General features: G+C 37.5%; 1 non-coding gene across 1 annotated transcript; it reads right to left on the bottom strand.

Annotated features, from left to right (window-relative positions):
- Positions 1-1,821: 1,821 nt before the first annotated feature.
- On the bottom strand, positions 1,822-1,894 carry trnae-uuc. Its single transcript has one exon. It is a non-coding gene; the product is annotated as a tRNA-Glu (tRNA).
- Positions 1,895-20,419: the final 18,525 nt, after the last annotated feature.

The raw sequence follows: 20,419 nt of genomic DNA, 5'->3' as shown, positions 1-20,419 counted from the left end.
TAAAATCACTGACTTATGTTTTAATATATTTTTTCTTGATAAATAACTATGAAATTAATCCCAATAGTATATTCTCTTCATTTAATAGCTTTTTATCTTTTTTCTGTTGCGCTGCTTTGAGAGTGTATATTTATTTACTAGAAGGTATACAATAATGTCAGCATTTTTATGTCCTTTGATTGGGTGGTTAGAGAGTGCAATAGTCATAGCTCACAAACCGCACCTTTAGCAGACTGCACAAGTTAAAATATAATTGTGTAAAATATTCAAGTTAAAATGTATTCAAACCAATTACCTGCCTGTCTTTCCTCACCACATCCTTAAACCTCCTCCTTGGTCTTCCTCCATTCCTCCTTTATGGTGGCTCCATTCTCAGCATTCTCCTACTGTCTACCCGATGTCCCTCTTCTGAACATGTCCAAACCTTTTTAATCGCCCCTCTCTTACTTTGTCTCCAAAACGTCCTACATGCGCTGTCCCTCTAATAAATTTGTTTCTAATTCTGTCCATCCTCGTTACACACAATGAAAATCTCAACATCTTCAACGCTGCTACCTCTAGCTCCACCTCCTGTCTTTGACCATACAACATCGCAGGTCTCACCACAGTCCTATAAACTTTCCCTTTCACTCTTGCGAATACTCTTCAATCACAAATCCCTCCTGCCACTCTTCTCCACCCACTCCACCCTGCCTGCACTCTTTTTTTCACTTCTCTAACACACTCTCCATTACTTTGCACTGTTGACCCCAGGTACCTGAACTCCTCCACCTTCACCACCTCTTCTCCCTGCAACCACACCACTCCACTGCCCTCCCTCTCATTCACACACATGTACTCTGTCTTACTCCTCCTGACTTTTATTTCCCTTCTCTCCATCACATACCTCCATTCTCTTCTCAACCTGCTCCCCACTCTCACCACAAATCACAATATCATCTGCAAACATCACAGTCCATGACGAGACTCCTGTCTGACCTCGTCCAACAACCAGTCCATCACCAATGCATACAGAAAAGGGCACAGAGACACAGATCCTCGATGCAATCTCACCTCCACTTTGACCTATTCTGTCCTCAAACATGTCCTGCACCACCCTCACATACTTCTCTGCCACACCAGACTTCCTCATACAATACCAGCTCTCTTCACCTCCACTACACTCTTACTGTACTCTTCTTTCAGGATCACCGCTACACCATTTCTTTATCTGTCCACACCATGATAGAATAGTTTAAACCCACCTCCATTATTCCTGTTTTTACTCCCTTTCCACTTAATCTCTTGAACACACAACATATCTACCTTTCGCCTCTCCATAATATCAGCTACTTATTAAGAGTGGAATTGATTCAGGTATTACACCACTGAAGGCCTAGGTCTGAAATATATAACCTGCCATTAATACAATATCAAATACTGAAATACATGAACCAAGATAACATAAATCTATACATAACTATGTGGTTAATATGAAGAACAGCTTCACTGCACCTTGGCAATGGTTCAACAAAAGTTATTAGTTTGCACAAATTCACACAAATTTACACAAATTAGTTAAAGATGTTACCTTCACATGTAAAGAGGTAACAAAAGAGTAGTTAAATCTAATTAAATTCTATTTTAAATAGATTTTTATGAACCATATACACGTTTAAATTGTACACTTTGGAAAGAGTTTGAGAGTGCTGCCCAACAAACTTTCTTTCGGCTTCTCCCATCAGGGGTCGCCACAGCGGATCATCCGCATGTTTGATTTGGCACGTTTTTACGCTGGATGCCCTTCCTAACGCAACTGGCACTAAGAGTGGCTGGGGTTGGTTCCCTGACCGGGGATTGAACCCGGGCCGCAGCGGTGAAAGCGCTGCATCCTAACCACTAGACCACCAGGGGACCTAGAGTGCTCCCTAACACATCACTCAAAATCTCCCATAGGTGTTCAGCTCTGCTAAGATCTTATGACTTTGAAGGTCATTGCATGTGATTTGCATATTTTTTTATCCTCATCAAATTATTCAGTGTACATGATGCCTATCCTGGAAGATCCTAATAGAGTAGAAATTATACTACGAACACTTAGTTCTGATCCACTAATTTGATTGGTTGAGGAGCATTTCAATGGTACAGATATTCCTCTAACTGCAGAGGGACATTTGTCTGTGTATATCATACTGTTTATCTATGTTAACCACGTGCATCATCATCATTATCATCATCATCAGATATGGAAAACTGAGTAAGGCCTGAGCCTGCTGATTAATTATGATAACTTTGTATATTTTTGCAATTATTCTTCCTTCTAAGAGAAGTAAAGACAAACCATTACAGGTAAATGCCCACCACAGGATAACCAGTATTTCTATTCATTTGTTATCTACATTTCTATAAGTAAGTGATAAAATAAATCTTTTAATTGTTATTTGTACATTGTTTTTATCATGTTTATTTAAATTAATTAACAAATGAAAATGTTAACAAAAAAAAATGCCATAAACACATGTGCAATACATACATAACAACAAGCTTCATTCATTAAAATTTTATTACATTTTTGCAAACCAAAGCAACATTTTCACCAAATTTAAATGTTTAAAAAGTGCTGATTTTGGTTTGCACTCACTTATGTATGCATCACCCAATTATGAATGCTAAACCTGTATAATTTACCAGGCATAGCACAGCTGATTTATGATTCAGAAACATGATATGAAAATTATATGATGTTTTTTCATTCATTTTAATAAACACTGATTTTCTCATGTAAATACTCCTAGAATACATTTATAAATACATTCATAATTCAGTTTCAGACCTAATGTTTTTAAACACTTTTACTGAACCAAATTGTGTTTACTTATATAAAGAGTGTTTTTAAGAATGTTGCATTTTAATATTTCCAAATAATAGTTTAATCTTAGTATACTAAAACTTATGGTAGTATTCTATACTAGTACTAATTCCAAAAAAGTTTTGACGCTGTGTAAAATGCAGTCTTTACATATACAAATCCCAAATTCCAAATTCTAATTCTAATTCTATTTGTCACATTCATTACATTATTTGTTAAACATTCATACAGTAATACACAATGTAATACACATTAGTGTAATATAAATAAATGTAACACCATTACAATTTCTTACGCCATACAAAATAGATAATAAAAGCTACAGTAAATGTTTAAATGTTTAAATTCACTTGTTGCACATTTGCAAAGAGCATAAGGTATGAGTTATAATCAGATCTGCCCTCCACTCTCTGTGGTTCTTCTTCAGGGTCCTTGCGGCTGTCATGTCACACCCCTCAGCTCTTAATTAAATGCCTTTATTCACCACATTTCTCACACCAAGGCCTTGTGACAGTGAATGTCTCCCAAGGACACATCAGCCCAACCATGACAGGGCTGTGACCCCACCTTAGTTCCATACAGGCACTAATTAGGGCGCCTTCCCCTGGGTCATCGCCTTGGCACAGTAAGAGAGGGTGGTGATAGGAAATGCAGCCAGCTTTGCTGACCTTGCTCCCTGACAGCCAAAGGCGTTTTTAGACTGCTGTGTAATGCATTATCCAACACTGTTTCACACAATGTAAAAAATGTCTCGGTGCGTAACAATCCAATCCTGCCATGTGCACTTACAAAAAGACCCCCTGCAACATGTGGAACAGAAAAAAAAGCACTTCTGTTAGTATAGTTGTATTTGAGCTATCAAAGTTAACCATTATATGGGTATATAATTTTGATACTATTATTTTTTTTTAACTTATTTTAAGAAGAAGGAGGAGCATAGGGTGACATAAGAGTGGTGGAAGGTGCACACAGGTGGACTATATTATATGCAGGAGGTGTAACCTGGAAGAGATTGGAAACTGTAGGGTTTTGGGAATGTTGCGAAAGCCAAGGAAAAGGCATAAGAGGGTCTGTATGAGAAGTTGGACACTAAGGAAGGAGAAAAGGATTTGTACTAACTAGCCAGGCAGAGGGACTGAGCTGGGGAGGATGTGCTGCAAGTGATAGATGATAGATAGATAGATAGATAGATAGATAGATAGATAGATAGATAGATAGATAGATAGATAGATAGATAGATAGATAGATAGATAGATAGATAGATAGATAGATAGATAGATAGATAGACTATGTAGTATGTACATGTATTGTACAGAGGTTATATACAGTCTTTTGTTTGTGTTTGTTTTGTAGTGATTTAGCGTAGTGTAGAGTTCAGTAATGTGATGGTGGATGGAAAAAAGCTGTCCCTGAACCTGCTGGTTCTGGTGCGTAAGTTATAAAGGAACAATAAAGGATGGAGATGGAAATGTGTTAACTGGTGAGGAGAGGGTGTTAAGAAGATGGAGGGAGTATTTTGAGCAGCTGATGAATGAGGAAAATGAGAGAGAGAGAAGGTTGGATGATGCGGAGATGGTGAAGCAGGACGTGGGTAGGATTATTTAGGAGGAAGTGAGAGCTGCTATTAAGAGGATGAAGAGTGGAAAGTTGGTTGGAGCATACAGTGCCCTCCACAATTATTGGCACCCCTGTTTAAGATGTGGTCGTGGACTTCTAAAAATTCTCCTTTTTTTTAAAACAACATAGAACCCAAATGCAAAAAAAGAGAAAAATCCAACCTTTCATTTAAGTACATAACTTTGGTGGAAAAAAAAATCATACATTTAGAAAAAAAAAAACCTTGAAATCATGTGTCCCACAATTATTGGCACCCCTAACAATTCCTCTGAAAAATGTAATTGTTTTTTTTTTTTTTAATATATTTTTCTGTAGTTGCTAAGGTTGGTCAGGGTATCTAGGGACTTTTAATTAGTAATTCATGATTTCCTGTTTACCTGGGGTATAAATATGACGTGACACAGAGGCCTAATTCTCTTACCCATTTGTCAACATGGCAAAGACAAGAGAACACACCATTCAAGTAAGGCAGATGTGTGTCGACCTTCATAAGTCAGGCAATGGCTACAAGAAAATAGCCACTCGCCTTAACTTGCCGGTATCTACAGTCAGAGGAATCATTAAGAAGTTTAAAACAACTGGAACAGTGACAAACAAGGCTGGAAGAGGTCCCAAGTTTATCTTGCCACAACGCACAGTGAGGAGGATGGTAAGAGAAGTAAAAAAATTTCCCAAGCTCACCGTCACAGAATTGCATCAAAGAGTGGCATCTTGGGGTCACAGAGTCTCCAAAACAACCATCAGACGCTCTCTACATGCCAACAAGCTGTTTGGGAGGCATGCAAGGAAAAAGCCTTTTCTCACTAACACTCACAAACGTAAACGCCTGGAGTTTGCTAAGCGGTACTGGGACTTCAACTGGGATCGTGTGCTTTGGTCAGATGAGACTAAGATTGAGCTTTTTGGCAACAAACACTCTAAGTGGGTCTGGCGTAAAACAAAAGATGAGTATGCCGAAAAGCACCTCATGCCCACCGTGAAGTATGGTGGAGGATCTGTGATGCTGTGGGCCTGTTTCTCTTCAAAGGCCCTGGGAACCTTGTTAGGGTGCATGGCATTATGAACGCTTTGAAGTACCAGGATATTTTAAATAAAAACCTGATGGCCTCTGCCAGAAAGCTGAAGATGGGTCGTCATTGGGTCTTTCAGCAGGATAATGATCCAAAACATGTGGCAAAATCTACACAAAAGTGGTTCAGCAGTCACAAACTCAAGGTCCTCCCATGGCCATCTCAGTCCCCAGACCTCAACCCAATCGAAAACCTGTGGGGCGAGCTAAAGAGAAGAGTGCATAAGAGAGGACCCAGGACACTGGATGATCTAGAAAGATTGTGCAAAGAAGAATGGTCAAAAATCCCTCTCTCTGTGTTCTCCAATCTTGTGAAATGTTATAGGAGGAGATTAAGTGCTGTCTTGTTGGCAAAAGGAGGTTGTACAAAGTATTAACATCAGGGGTGCCAATAATTGTGGCACACATGATTTCAAGTTTTTTTTTTTCTTCTAAATGTGTGATTTTTTTACCACCAAAGTAATGTACTTAAATAAAAGGTTGGATTTTTCTCTTTTTTTGCATTTGCCAATAATTGTGGAGGGCACTGTATAATATACGAGTAGAAGCATGGAGATGTTTAGAAGAGATGGGAGTGGAGTTTTTAACCAGATTGTTTAACAAGATTCTGGAAGGTGAGAGAATGCCTGAGGAATAGAGAAGGAGTTTGCAGGTAACAAATTTTAAAAACAAGTGAGATGTGCAGACCTGCAGTAACTACAGTACAGGGGAATAAAGTTGATCAATTACACCATGAAGTTATGGGAAAGAGTAGTGGAAGCCAGGCTGAGGAAGAGGTGACCATCTGTGAGCAGCAGTATGGTTTTATGCCGAGGAAGAGTAACACAGATGCATTGTTTTCTTTGAGAATGTTGATGGAGAAGTATAGAGAAGATCAGAAGGAGTTGCATTGTGTGTTTGTGGATTTAACGAAAGCTTATGACAGGGTGCCAAGAGAGGAGTTGTGGTACTGTATGAGGAAGTCCGGTGTGTCTAAGAAGTATTTGAGGGTGGTGCAAGACATATGTTAGGACTGTATGACAGCAGTCACGTGTGCAGTAGGAATGACAGACTGGTTCAAGGTGGAGATGGGACTGCATCAAGAATCGGCTCTGAGCCCTTTCCTGTTTGCAGTGGTAATGGACAGGTTGACGGATAAGGTCAGACAGGAGTCTCCATGGACTATGATGTTTGCGGATGATCTTGTGATTTGTGGTGAGAGTAGGGAGCAGGTTCAGAAGAGCCCGGATAGGTGAATGAAAGTCAGTAGGAGTAAGACAGAGTACACATGTGTGTATGCATTGAAATGCAGGGAGAAGAAGTAGAGAATGTGGAGAAGTTTAAGTACAAAAGTAATGGAGAGTGTGTTAGAGAAGAGCCAAGGAGGAGGTTTATGGATGTGGTAAAGAAAAGACATGCAGGTAGTTGGTGTGAAAGAGGCAGATGTAGAAAACAGAGTGGTATGGAGATGAATGATCTGCTGTGGTGACCCCTAATGGGAGCAGCCAAAAGAAGATTTTTTTTTACACTGGTTTAATGTTTCAGTCTATAAAACATTTGTAGTTTGTTATAGTCTCGTCTCTCTTGCTATGATTAAACAAGGTAGTTAAATCTACATTGCCGGAAACTACAAAGCTGGAACATTAGATTGATGAAATCTGGAAGTAAATTTCATGTGTAGATTGTACTAAACACAAAAGACGAGCTTTAAAAGATCTCTATTTAGTACTGCATCTGTACAAAACAGTGTACAGACTTACATTTAGCATTTAGCCATTACATTTACATGGCATTTGGCAGATTTTTATACTTATTCCTAGCAATTTACAATTATTTAATTAATGAAACTAAGAAGTTGAGTGTTAAAAATCATGGTCAAGGGCCCAACAGTGGCAGCTTGGCACTTGCTACCACTTCCTCTATGCATCATCAACTTCAGTGTTCTATCATGATGCCTCTACAGAGCAGTGTGCAGTCTTCAATGATCTATAATGATGCCTTTACAGAGCAGTATATAGTCTTCAATGCTCTATAATGATGCCTCTACAGAGCAGTATACAGTCTTCAATGATCTATCATGATGCCTCTATAGAGCAGTGTACAGTCTTCAATGCTCTATCATGATGTCTCTGCAGAGTATTGAATAGTCTTTAATGCTCTATAATGATGCCTCTACAGAGCAGTGTACAGTCTTCAATGCTCTATCATGATGTCTTTACAGAGCAGTGTACTGTATAGCCTTCAATGTATATCATGACATTTCTGCAGAGCATGAAAGAAATGGTATTGTTCATTTTCCCTGCTTTGTGCAAGTTAAAAGAGAGACTACTAAAATGTCATGTTAGCAATGAGCCGCAGGCCATGCATTTCACTTCTCGGCCTTTAGTGGTGTCCTACCAACTCGAAATCTGATTGATTGAAGCAACAGTTTTAAGCAACATAAACTGTATGCTGCAAGCACTCGCACTGTTGAAGGCCTCAACATAGATTCCTTTGATGCTGATTGGATTGCAATATCAATGTAAACAGACACTACCAGCAACAACACACCAGAGAGAAAAGCTATGAAATGAAGAAAATCGACAATTAGGAATAACTAAATACAATTTCATGGCCAAAAATATATTAAAGCATAAGTCAGTGATTCTAGTTTAGACTAGCAGAGAAGACCCTGATGGCCTGCTACTGTTAGCAACTGTATATATGTATAGTAAATGTTCAAGAAGGGTGAAACATTTTTGCCGGTACATTTTTGAAAATATTTTATTGTCAGTGACCTTGGTGTGATAGTAATAGTAGAAATAGTAGTATACAGTGTATTCAAACATCTTGTGGCATTTCTTATGCAAATGCTTACTATTAAGCAAATATAATCCTTTATTGAACCTGTCAAGCATTTATTTGGTTAGAATATCAAAATAAATAAATATTCCAGAAACAGAGTAATAATGTTTCAGCTTAGAATGGCTGTCATTGTTCCAATTCATCCCAAAGGTGTTCAATAGGGTTGAGATCAGAGCTCTATAGCAGGCCACTCAAGATCTTTCATTCCAACCCTTGTAAACCATATCTTCATGGAGCTGGCTTTGTGCACAGGGGCATTGTCATGCTGGAACAGGTTTGTGTCTCCTAATTTTAAGTGGGAAAGTGGTAGTTTATTAGTTAAGGCATTGGACTATGGAATACAAAAGTTGTGAGTTCAAATCCCAGCGACACCAAGCTGCCAATTCCTGGGCCCCTGAGCAAGGCCCTTACTGCTCAGCTGTATGAATGAGATAAATGTAAGTTGCTCTGCATAAGGGAGTCTTGCTATAATACCATAAATATAAATGAAGGGAAAATCAGTGCTCTCTCATCCAAAGATGTTTAATGCAAGTGTGTGCTTTCATCTTTGTGGTAAGTTTGGAAAATAACTACTTTCATTTACAACACCTGAATGCTGAAAAAGTCTTATACTGTACCCTCTGCATGGTTTCATAAGATAAACCACTGCAATAATTCATATACAAATTCATATTCAAATTGTAATATAGAGCAGAAATGGGTTTAATGGCCTACACTAAAAACTGAAGTGGTTATGTTCGAGTGGGCTATGCACTCAAGCATTGTTCGCTATGAACAAGTTTGCAGCAGGTCAATGTGCAGGAATAAATTCTCCATGTACACTGACAGTGCTGCACCGTAATCACAGTAAAGCAGTAGCTATATTTAAATCCACAATGCACATTTAACTTTTCTGTTTTCTTCTTTTTTAGGTAAAAAAAGAATGATTTTTAAACTTATGTACAAGTTTGTTCTGCTTGTGTTCTGTACTAAAGGGCTGCTCTGTATAAGTGTTAAGTGGTAACTTTTATTAATACTCATGATGCTGTCTAATAGTTCATCTAGCATATATAGTGGATTTATTTGGGAAGCAGTATTCTTCTGATATACTGTATGCTAATGAATATTAAAGAATTCCATTTGAATGTCTAGTCACTCTTTCTGATCAAAACATATTAAACTAACAAGCTAATATTACAAACTAATGTAAATATAGTTTATTCATTTAGGAAACACATTTGTTTTGTTTTTTTATAGAAAGAGTGTTCTATGGCATACTGGTGGAGTTAACAAAAAAATAAAAAATAAATCAGGATCTCAACCACCTCTGATTTAAATCAGACAACATACAGGTATTATAAGCACAAGATACAAATTCAGGCAGCAGCATTGCATCACTGTCCTTATTCCAATCTTAAAACCTGTTAACAAAGAAATTGTGTTCAATTAAGATATTTTAAAATGTAAGTTTTGTAGAAAATTGCCATTACTAAGTACCAATCATTCTTAAATAAATGTTTTGCCAGATTAAATGTATTTTTATAAATACCACATTGCTTGCGGGTCCAGCTTTCTTAAAAAAAAATAAATAAAAATGTGCACAATGCATTGATGAATCATTAATCATAAAACATTAACATTATCCAACATTTGAATTCCACAGGACCCATGCTGTCCAACAGATAATTAATTTAGTTGAAATAGTACAGGCTAATCTTAGCCAGTGTCACATTATATATATATATATATATATATATATATATATATATATATATATATATATATATATATATATATATTTTTTTTTTTTTTTTTGTAATAAATGTAAGGCTTATCATAATTGCAATTTGTAGCAGCTTATACACAGTTTGTTATTTAGTCCTTGTAGCTCTAATGGAATTCAGAGCTCAAAGCAAATATTGATCTTGGGAGCTGGAGCGAGATGTACACCCACCCAGATTTATCCTCCAGGCACTCCTAGGGTTGAGGTTGCACAAGGCTTTTCAGACTCTTCAGACAAACACTTCAAGTTAAAATTTAGTTATATATATTTTTATATAAATATATATATAGGAGTATGAGAATGGAAACTCTCTGGCCTTTGTGCACTGTTTGAGAGATGAAGCACCCAGCTTGGTCATCTTAATATACTAAACAGCAAACACAGCACAACTTCTTCTGCAGGACTTCAGAGAGCATTGTGCGTTCCTGGCCCCCTCCCACCCTATGGGACCTTGTCTCTATGATTAGTCTCTTTGCAAGGAGCTATGGAGGAGGGTGGAGTGGATATGAAACGCTTTTTTGCTCATTCTGTGCATTAGAGCGGGTGGGTGAGGGTCACTGAAGAACCTAGACATATAGCCTCACTGCTTTACTTCCACTCAGCAGCCCACGCACTGAGTCAGAATCTAAATAAAACCAGCTAGAGTGTCTAAGGGAGGGGGGGAATCACTGCGTCACGACTCGAGCGGGTTCAAGTGGCCATTGTGGCTGCAAAGCCAAAAGTAAGTGAAAGAAATCAAGCAGATTTTCTCTACATCAAATATTGTCTTGCTAAATTTTTGTTCCCTCCTGTCTGCTACTTGAACTCATTTTGCTTTGTTGCTCAAGCATGTGCAAGCATGAGCTTAAGTTTTGAACATGCACTTCCAACTCCATGCCCTAAGCTTTAATATCTGCCGTACACATCTCTTGACATTTGTAGCTGTCAAGATAAGTGTTAATTACCATTTTCTGTCAGCCCCATGCTCCAGCCAGATGTGATTTAATTCAGCCCCTCCTGTATACAGCATCAGCAGCTAATCGAAGCTGTGAATCCCACTTTTTCTAATTCGGTTGTGTTAATTGAGGGAATATGGGCTTCCTGTAATAACAGGCTTGGAATCATGGGATTATAGCTTTATACAGACCTGAAAGGCCTTGTTTTCATGGCCCTAGATCCCACAGGGTTTGACACTTTTATTTTTGCATGTGTTCTTTCTAGAGCTGGGGTTTCATCACAGCTAAATGAAGTAATCATATAAAAAATATATTGCTTTTATTTCGCAAGTGCAGTAAGTGCAGATTTATCCAGGCCAGTTTTTGGTTTGTATGCACTTCATATTTTGCCCTGTTTCTCTCCCACCCACACCCACCTCTGTCTCTGTCTCTCTTTTTCCCTCTCTGTCACACACACACACACACACACACACACACACACACACACACACACATACTGTACACAATACTAATATTATTATTATTATTATTATTATTATTATTATTATTATTATTATTATTGTGTTTACAAAGCCTTCAGCTGACACCACTGATACTGAAAAAAATTCTGTAAACCCAACCTTAAACAGAGCCAATTAACAGAAGTATTATCATTTTTATTTTCTTCTAGCATTTAGCCTTTACAAATATATATTTATAAATAACACTCTGCTGCTTTTAATTCAGGAAGCTTCAGTTATGTAACTTTGACCCTGTAGCGGCAAAGAAAACCCACTAACAGAATTAATAGTTCAAATTAATTAGCAGAATTAATGCTTTCTTCCTAAACACAGCTTTCCTCTGCCCCTATGTCCTTAACCAACATGCTGAAAACACTGCATAATTTTGCTGTATAAATAAACTATTTGCTCATACAAAGGTTGAGCAAAGACAGATTAAAGTGTCCTTTTCTGAAAATGCAACACATCTCAGGTATATATATATGTAAAAAAAGACAAAACACAAAACAAATGAAAAGAATTATACATATATAAAATTACATATAGCCCAATCCCTATAGATAGAGATAGATAGATAGATAGATAGATAGATAGATAGATAGATAGATAGATAGATAGATAGATAGATAGATAGATAGATAGATAGATAGATAGATAGATAGATAGATAGATAGATAGATAGATAGATACTGACCATTTTAAACCAGGAACACCCCTCAAGAGCTGCAGTTTTTGAGATGTTATGACCCAGTCGTCTGGTCAAAATTGCTCAAATCTTTACGCTTGTCCATTTTTCCTGCTTCTAACACATCAACTTTGTGAACAAAATGTTCACTTGCTGCCTAATATTTCCCACCCAATAACAGGTGCCATGATGAAGAGATAATTTTTATTTTGTTTTACTGTGTTCTATATATGGATGAAATGACAATAAAAGTCACCTTTGATTTTCATTCAGCAGCCCACGCACTGAGTCAGAATCTAAATAAAACCAGCTAGAGTGTCTAAGGGAGGGGGGGAATCACTGCGTCACGACTCGAGCGGGTTCAAGTGGCCATTGTGGCTGCAAAGCCAAAAGTAAGTGAAAGAAATCAAGCAGATTTTCTCTACATCAAATATTGTCTTGCTAAATTTTTGTTCCCTCCTGTCTGCTACTTGAACTCATTTTGCTTTGTTGCTCAAGCATGTGCAAGCATGAGCTTAAGTTTTGAACATGCACTTCCAACTCCATGCCCTAAGCTTTAATATCTGCCGTACACATCTCTTGACATTTGTAGCTGTCAAGATAAGTGTTAATTACCATTTTCTGTCAGCCCCATGCTCCAGCCAGATGTGATTTAATTCAGCCCCTCCTGTATACAGCATCAGCAGCTAATCGAAGCTGTGAATCCCACTTTTTCTAATTCGGTTGTGTTAATTGAGGGAATATGGGCTTCCTGTAATAACAGGCTTGGAATCATGGGATTATAGCTTTATACAGACCTGAAAGGCCTTGTTTTCATGGCCCTAGATCCCACAGGGTTTGACACTTTTATTTTTGCATGTGTTCTTTCTAGAGCTGGGGTTTCATCACAGCTAAATGAAGTAATCATATAAAAAATATATTGCTTTTATTTCGCAAGTGCAGTAAGTGCAGATTTATCCAGGCCAGTTTTGGTTTGTATGCACTTCATATTTTGCCCTGTTTCTCTCCACCCACACCCACCTCTGTCTCTGTCTCTCTTTTTCCTCTCTGTCACACACACACACACACACACACACACACACACACACACACACACACATACTGTACACAATACTAATATTATTATTATTATTATTATTATTATTATTATTATTATTATTATTATTGTGTTTACAAAGCCTTCAGCTGACACCACTGATACTGAAAAAATTCTGTAAACCCAACCTTAAACAGAGCCAATTAACAGAAGTATTATCATTTTATTTTCTTCTAGCATTTAGCCTTTACAAATATATATTTATAAATAACACTCTGCTGCTTTTAATTCAGGAAGCTTCAGTTATGTAACTTTGACCCTGTAGCGGCAAAGAAAACCCACTAACAGAATTAATAGTTCAAATTAATTAGCAGAATTAATGCTTTCTTCCTAAACACAGCTTTCCTCTGCCCTATGTCCTTAACCAACATGCTGAAAACACTGCATAATTTTGCTGTATAAATAAACTATTTGCTCATACAAAGGTTGAGCAAAGACAGATTAAAGTGTCCTTTTCTGAAAATGCAACACATCTCAGGTATATATATATGTAAAAAAGACAAAACACAAAACAAATGAAAAGAATTATACATATATAAAATTACATATAGCCCAATCCCTATAGATAGATAGATAGATAGATAGATAGATAGATAGATAGATAGATAGATAGATAGATAGATAGATAGATAGATAGATAGATAGATAGATAGATAGATAGATAGATAGATAGATAGATAGATAGATAGATACTGACCATTTTAAACCAGGAACACCCCTCAAGAGCTGCAGTTTTTGAGATGTTATGACCCAGTCGTCTGGTCAAAATTGCTCAAATCTTTACGCTTGTCCATTTTTCCTGCTTCTAACACATCAACTTTGTGAACAAAATGTTCACTTGCTGCCTAATATTTCCCACCCAATAACAGGTGCCATGATGAAGAGATAATTTTTATTTTGTTTTACTGTGTTCTATATATGGATGAAATGACAATAAAAGTCACCTTTGATTTTTCATTCATGCAAAGAAATCTAAAGGCAATGACAATGAAAGACCAGGCATTGTTTCATTACATGGTGGGCAGTGATAGCAAGTGTAAATGTGCAGTTTTTGCATCCACTTCAGATTATTTACTGTTAATAAAAGACAGATTACTACCAGTAAAAACACTGAATGTCATGAAAAAGCAAGGCTGAGGCTGATTCCCATCCAGCCCTGACTGTAGATTCATTCAGTCATTTAAAGTCATCCATTAATAAGGGTGTCATGTCTGGTCATAACATGGAGTGAAACGCTGTCAGATTTTAACTTTATTTTGTCTAGCTTCATCCCATTTTGCTAAAAGATTTATTCAATAAAGGCCTCAGCAATGGCTGAGACGGTGTATTTGAAATGCAGTTCCTGTTGTAATGAACATGAACATAATTTCAATATATTCCCAAAAGTTTCATAATTATAGTATGTGGTTTTTGAGCATCGCATTCCGCATCGCATTTTAGTCTTAATTTGCTCTTATAATTCCCTTCACTCTTCTGGGAAGATTTTCATCTAGCTTTTGGAGTGTGTTTGTGGAGATTTGTGCTCATTCAGACACAAGGGTGTTAGTAAAGTCAGGTGTAGGTGAGGTGAGTAGGCCTGGAGTGCAGTCAGAATTCCAAATTCCCAAATTGTCGTATCTTTTAAGAGTCAGGGCTCATTAGCCAGAGATCTTCCACTCCAACAACAATTGTGTGCTTTTGTCCATATAGTGTAGATTATTCACACTGAAATATGTTTGCAGGAATAAATAAATAGAGCTTTCTTGGTTAGAAACACAAAACAAATCCGATGCCCACAATTTGCATTTTAGTGTGTCGTGTCATATACAAGCAATGTCAGTTATAATGCCTCACTGTTTTACTCTATGCCTTCCTATTTATTTTTATTCTTGTGCTACATATTTTATCACATATGCTTTAACATACTAGAATTCAGGCTGACACCTGCACTAAGAGGAATTCCTGAATACCTCACCCACCCTACACTTGGCGAGTAAAAGCTTCGAATGCTGAGGCTACATTTCTTTTCTCTCGCCAGACTGGCCGCTGTGCTGCTGTAGGCAATGCAGTTTATTGGTGGAACAGATGGCCTGATGAGATCATGGCATAGACAGTCTCCCAGCACCCAGCTCCATGTGTGTACAGCCTGAGGATACCCATGTGTCCGGCTTCTGCCTGCCTGTTTCCAAATATAAATTCTGTGAGTGCTCGCTTATACAAACACACACACATACATGAGTGATACATAAGATTGAGACATGATGGAGATGAATGTGTATAAACAAGAATCTTTCTCTTAGTCTATACTTCTACACTGCACAACAGCATATGTTTTTCTCTGTACTGTACAGTATATAACACAGAGGTTTGTTTGTATTTCATTCACTTTTTCTTTTTTTGTGCTTCTATTCTATTTGAGTTGCATTCTGTTAAACCCTGAACAAACTAAACAATCATACTGGCATTAACACGTTTCATTAAAAGATTTATTTCTTTTACACTGATGTCTCTATTTACATGGTGGTCAGAAGCCAGAATGTTTTTGTTCTTTCCAAATTGCAATGTTTAACGGTCAGAAAATAAATATGGGTGTTGTGCAGAATAAGAGTGATGTCATTTTTTTGTGCATAGACACACCTAACTGCAATATAAACTCAATACAGCTGTTTATAATAATGAATCCATTTTATCCAAGCTATGAGTTTTTATGTTGTTGCAGGAAAGAGCACTACTGCCATTTCAACCTGCATTTAGACGGATGTTCTGTAACCACTAGTTCAACGGTAAAAGACCTGGGTGTTATTTTAGACAGCGACTTGTCTTTCAAAAATCACATCAATCAGGTTACAAAAACAGCCTTCTTTCACCTTAGAAATATTTCTAAGCTAAGAAATATGTTGTCTATATCCGATGCAGAGAAGCTCGTCCATGCGTTTATGACCTCCAGAATAGACTACTGTAATGCGTTACTAGGTGGATGTCCTGCTTCATTAATAAACAAGCTTCAGTTAGTCAGAATGCAGCAGCCAGAGTTCTTACAAGGTCAAAAAATATGATCACATAACCCCGATCTTATCGTCCCTACATTGGCTTCCTGTTAAGTTTCGATAGACTACAAACTATTACTTCTCACTTATAAAGCACTAAATGGTTTGGCTCCGTGTATCTATCCAGTCTTTTAACACGCTACAATCCGCCACGCTCCTGAGATCTCAAAACTCTGGGCTTCTAGTAGTTCCTAGAATAGCAAAGTCCACTAAAGGTGGTAGAGCATTTTCACATTTAGCTCCTAAACTCTGGAATAGTCTTCCTGACGGTGTTCGGGGCTCAGACACACTCACCCAATTTAAGTGTAGATTAAAACGTATCTTTTAGCAAAGCCTACACATAACACACATCACATCATAACCTTGTGCTCCAGAACATCTGATCACATGCACATTATCAACTTGTGCTGTTAATATCATGAACAGCAGCTACGCTAATTCCTCTCCACTGCTTCTCTTTCTCTCCCCATCCCGAGGCATCCTGAGGTTGCTCCAGCTCAGTCACCTCCCACCTCGTGATGATTACGGACCTTTAAAGAAGTAGATGCCGAACTCACAAACATCCTGAACCATCTAGAGACGTACCAGTGCCATTTGGATCCCGCTACATGTGTGGAGTTTTGACATTGGACCTCCTGGAGTGTTTAAAGGCTCTGGCATGGAGAAGCTGATGCTGGATCTGTGGTGATCACAAATGCTGAGCTTATAAAACTCGGAGCTACTAACCATATAGACTGTTTAAGACTGCAGAAAGAACATTACTTATAATCTTATACTCCAGTAATCATGTTAGTTCTCACTCTCCAGTGTTCTGTATTGTTGAAAGATTTATGATCAAACTCTTGATGTCACCCAGATGAGGATGGGTTCCCCTTTTGAGTCTGGTTCCTCTCAAGGTTTCTTCCTCATAACATCTAAGGGAGTTTTTCCTTGCCACAGTCGCCACGGCTTGCTCATCAGGGACAAATGCACACCATTCACCATCACTGTTGATTTGTGTAAAGCTGCTTTGAGACAATGTCTGTTGTGAAAAGCGCTATACAAATAAACTTGACTTGACTTGACTTGACATAAAGCTCCAGGTTCCCTTAGGATTAAGCTCAGGTGTAAGGATTATGGCACCAGACTATGGTCCCCATCAGACAATGTATTTTTGTCTCATGATATCTGAATTACATTCCTGGCTAATAAGAACTTGCAATAAACTTCCATGAATATCCCATAGGCATAAATGTGAGTGTATAGTGACTTATGATACACCAGTTTCATATTCGATTTGTATTCCTACCCAGTATATTCCAACAATGAATAAATGGCATCTGTTCTGTCTCCTCATAGGCTAATCAAACATCATATCATTAAAACATTGAACCACAAGACTTTATGTACGTATCTTTAGAAACACCCCTATAAAAGCACCTACTAAAAAACATAAATACACAAGTTAGCATGCCAATAATTCTATTCTTAAAATAGTGATCAGAAATCTTTAATGAACCCTAATTGCTTCTTTTGTGAAAATCTGCTGCACAACACACATTCATTGATAATATATTACTTCTAACCAACCTCTTACAGACATGCCAAAAATATTCCTGTCGCAGCCACACACATATGATGTAAACAAATATCTTTTTTTTTACATTAAGGTGACAAATATAGGACACTAAGAATGTCTCAGCGCACCCGGCCATAACATACATACAAGCTGTTTGAACATTCTGTTCCATATTCACTGTTATGATAACCTTTAGTTATCTGGAAAGATTTTCTGCTAGATTTTGAAGCATGGCTGAGCAGATTTCTTCAGATTATCATTATTCCAATTCATTTCAGGCCACTCGAGGCCACTCAAGTTTTTCCTTTCAGTCTTGGCAAACCATGTCTTTATGGACCTCGCTTTGTGCACAAGGACACTCTAGACAATTGTGTGCTTCCAAGCTTGTGGCAACAGTTTGAGAAAGACCACATTTTTGTGAAATGACCAACTTACTGTTGGTTGTACAATTATTAATATTTTAAATATTCCTTTCATATTCCTTTCATGCTTTTCCACATATCGTTAGACCTGCACTTAATGGTATGTAAACCTCAACTGTGTTTTGATTTGTCTAAGTGAGCTAAACTCTCTTTTTTAAAGTTGATATTGCTCCTGGACTATACTAAACAAATATGTGTATTGCTGTAAAAAAAAAAAACAGTAAATCTCTGAAATCATGGATTTAGCAGACTTTTCAGGATACACAATTTAACATTTTTGTAGATCAGTACCCCAGGCAATATTTCTTATTAATGTAACCAGGGCGTTAAAACAATGGAGAAAAATTCAGGTAGTATTTTGTTGTTAATGAGTCAACACAGCTCTAAATGCATGGCGGAGGAGTCAGATTCAGCTAAACACTGTTTGATTGCCATTGCTAGTAGGATTGGTGAGCAAATTATCTCAGCATCTACTGAAGGATGAATAAAGTTTCTTTTCCAATGCTGGCTAGCGCTGCAAGAAAGTCTTGAAGCCTATGTTTATTAGACATGAAACTCCTGAACATGTTCTTGCAAGCAATGGTATATTGTGTTATTAAACTGATTCCGAATCTAAGACTAACCAGAGAGCTAAGAGAGAGAGAAAAAATAACTCAGAAAAAGAGATTAAACTAGTCATTGCAGAAAATAAAACTAAAATAATAAAAGACATCAACTCCCTAAAATTATTGCTGCACTTTATATGAAAGGTGGCATATTTTTACCATAACCTCCCTCAACGGCAAGAGCGCTGCTGCATTAGAAGGTGCAGATGCAGGGTGAACTTGTGGTGATGGCGGTATAGAGGACACAGAGGATACAAGAGAACCCGCTGATCCAGCACCCATGGATGAGCAGTGTGTGCTCGAGGGGCCTGACAACTCACTGGAGTTTAAAACACCAGTCACTAATGTGACACAGATGCACTTTTAGAGAAGCACGATGTTCAGTCAACAGTGAATATACTGATTCTGCAGATGACCTTAAGGAATGCAAAAAAAAAAAATCACACGATAGTGCTGTTGCTAAAGATGGCAACCTCAGGGGATATAATGGTTCTACACTGTTAAACAGCTAAATAACTTCCTATATATATAACAAAAACCAAAGCAGGCCAAACTGAGTTATACAAACTCAAGCTTTTTCAAATTAATTAGTTTTCATAGCAATGAAAAAGGTGACACTGAACGTGCTTGATCATCCCAAATACTTTTTTAGTGTGCCATCAAAGATAATTTGAAACATTGTGACTTTGTCTGTCTATCCCTCTTGCTCGTTCATTCTTCTTATTTTTTCCTCAGAAGAAGTCTGAGCTGCCACTCCTGACCTGTGCTCAGAAAGTGCTTCTTTGTGGACGGGTCTCTTAAATGCAATTGTTAATTAACCCTGCAGTTCTAACAGCTGGAGCATATTAACATATCAAATGAGAGCCCTCTGGGAAATAAAGTGAATACCAATTTAGTTCAGTGTTGATTACTAGGTCACTGTGGCCTGCCTTAATACATCAACAAGTTTCAAACAATTGCTGTTTTTCCCCTAGCAGGCATTTCATATTATGGAAATGTATTTCACTTCATTTGTTTCTTTTCATTTCTTCACGTTCCACATTAGCATGCCACAGTGAGTGCTGCTGCAGCGATTATGCTTTAACACACACCTTGATGTGAGACACATCAGAGTGTGATCTGTTTTTTCAACATTTTATTGTTTGAACTGTTGATTAAGTGAACAAATTCGGGCTGATTGAAAAGAGCAGATAATGAACACAGCGAAAGACGTGTGTGACATGCATCAAAGCTTCCCCCACAGTAATGCTTGTTATAGGTTTATGCATGAATTCTATAGGCAGCCTAATGAGCAAGGAAAATAGAGTGCTAAACCAAGACAAAGGTTAAAAAAAAAAAAAAAAAAAAAGGCTTCTTGAGTGTCTAAAAATAAAGGCAATTATTGCTGTGCAGAGTCAAGGACAGATACTCTATTACTATACTTTTAGAATTTTCTATTTATATGAACCCTGTTGAACAATCGTTCTAGAAATG

The sequence above is a fragment of the Silurus meridionalis genome, chromosome 21 (genome assembly GCF_014805685.1).
Source record: "Silurus meridionalis isolate SWU-2019-XX chromosome 21, ASM1480568v1, whole genome shotgun sequence".
NCBI classification, from domain to species: domain Eukaryota; kingdom Metazoa; phylum Chordata; class Actinopteri; order Siluriformes; family Siluridae; genus Silurus; species Silurus meridionalis.
The sequence above is the reverse complement of the archived record's forward strand: the minus strand, read 5'-3'. Positions and strand labels throughout refer to the sequence as shown.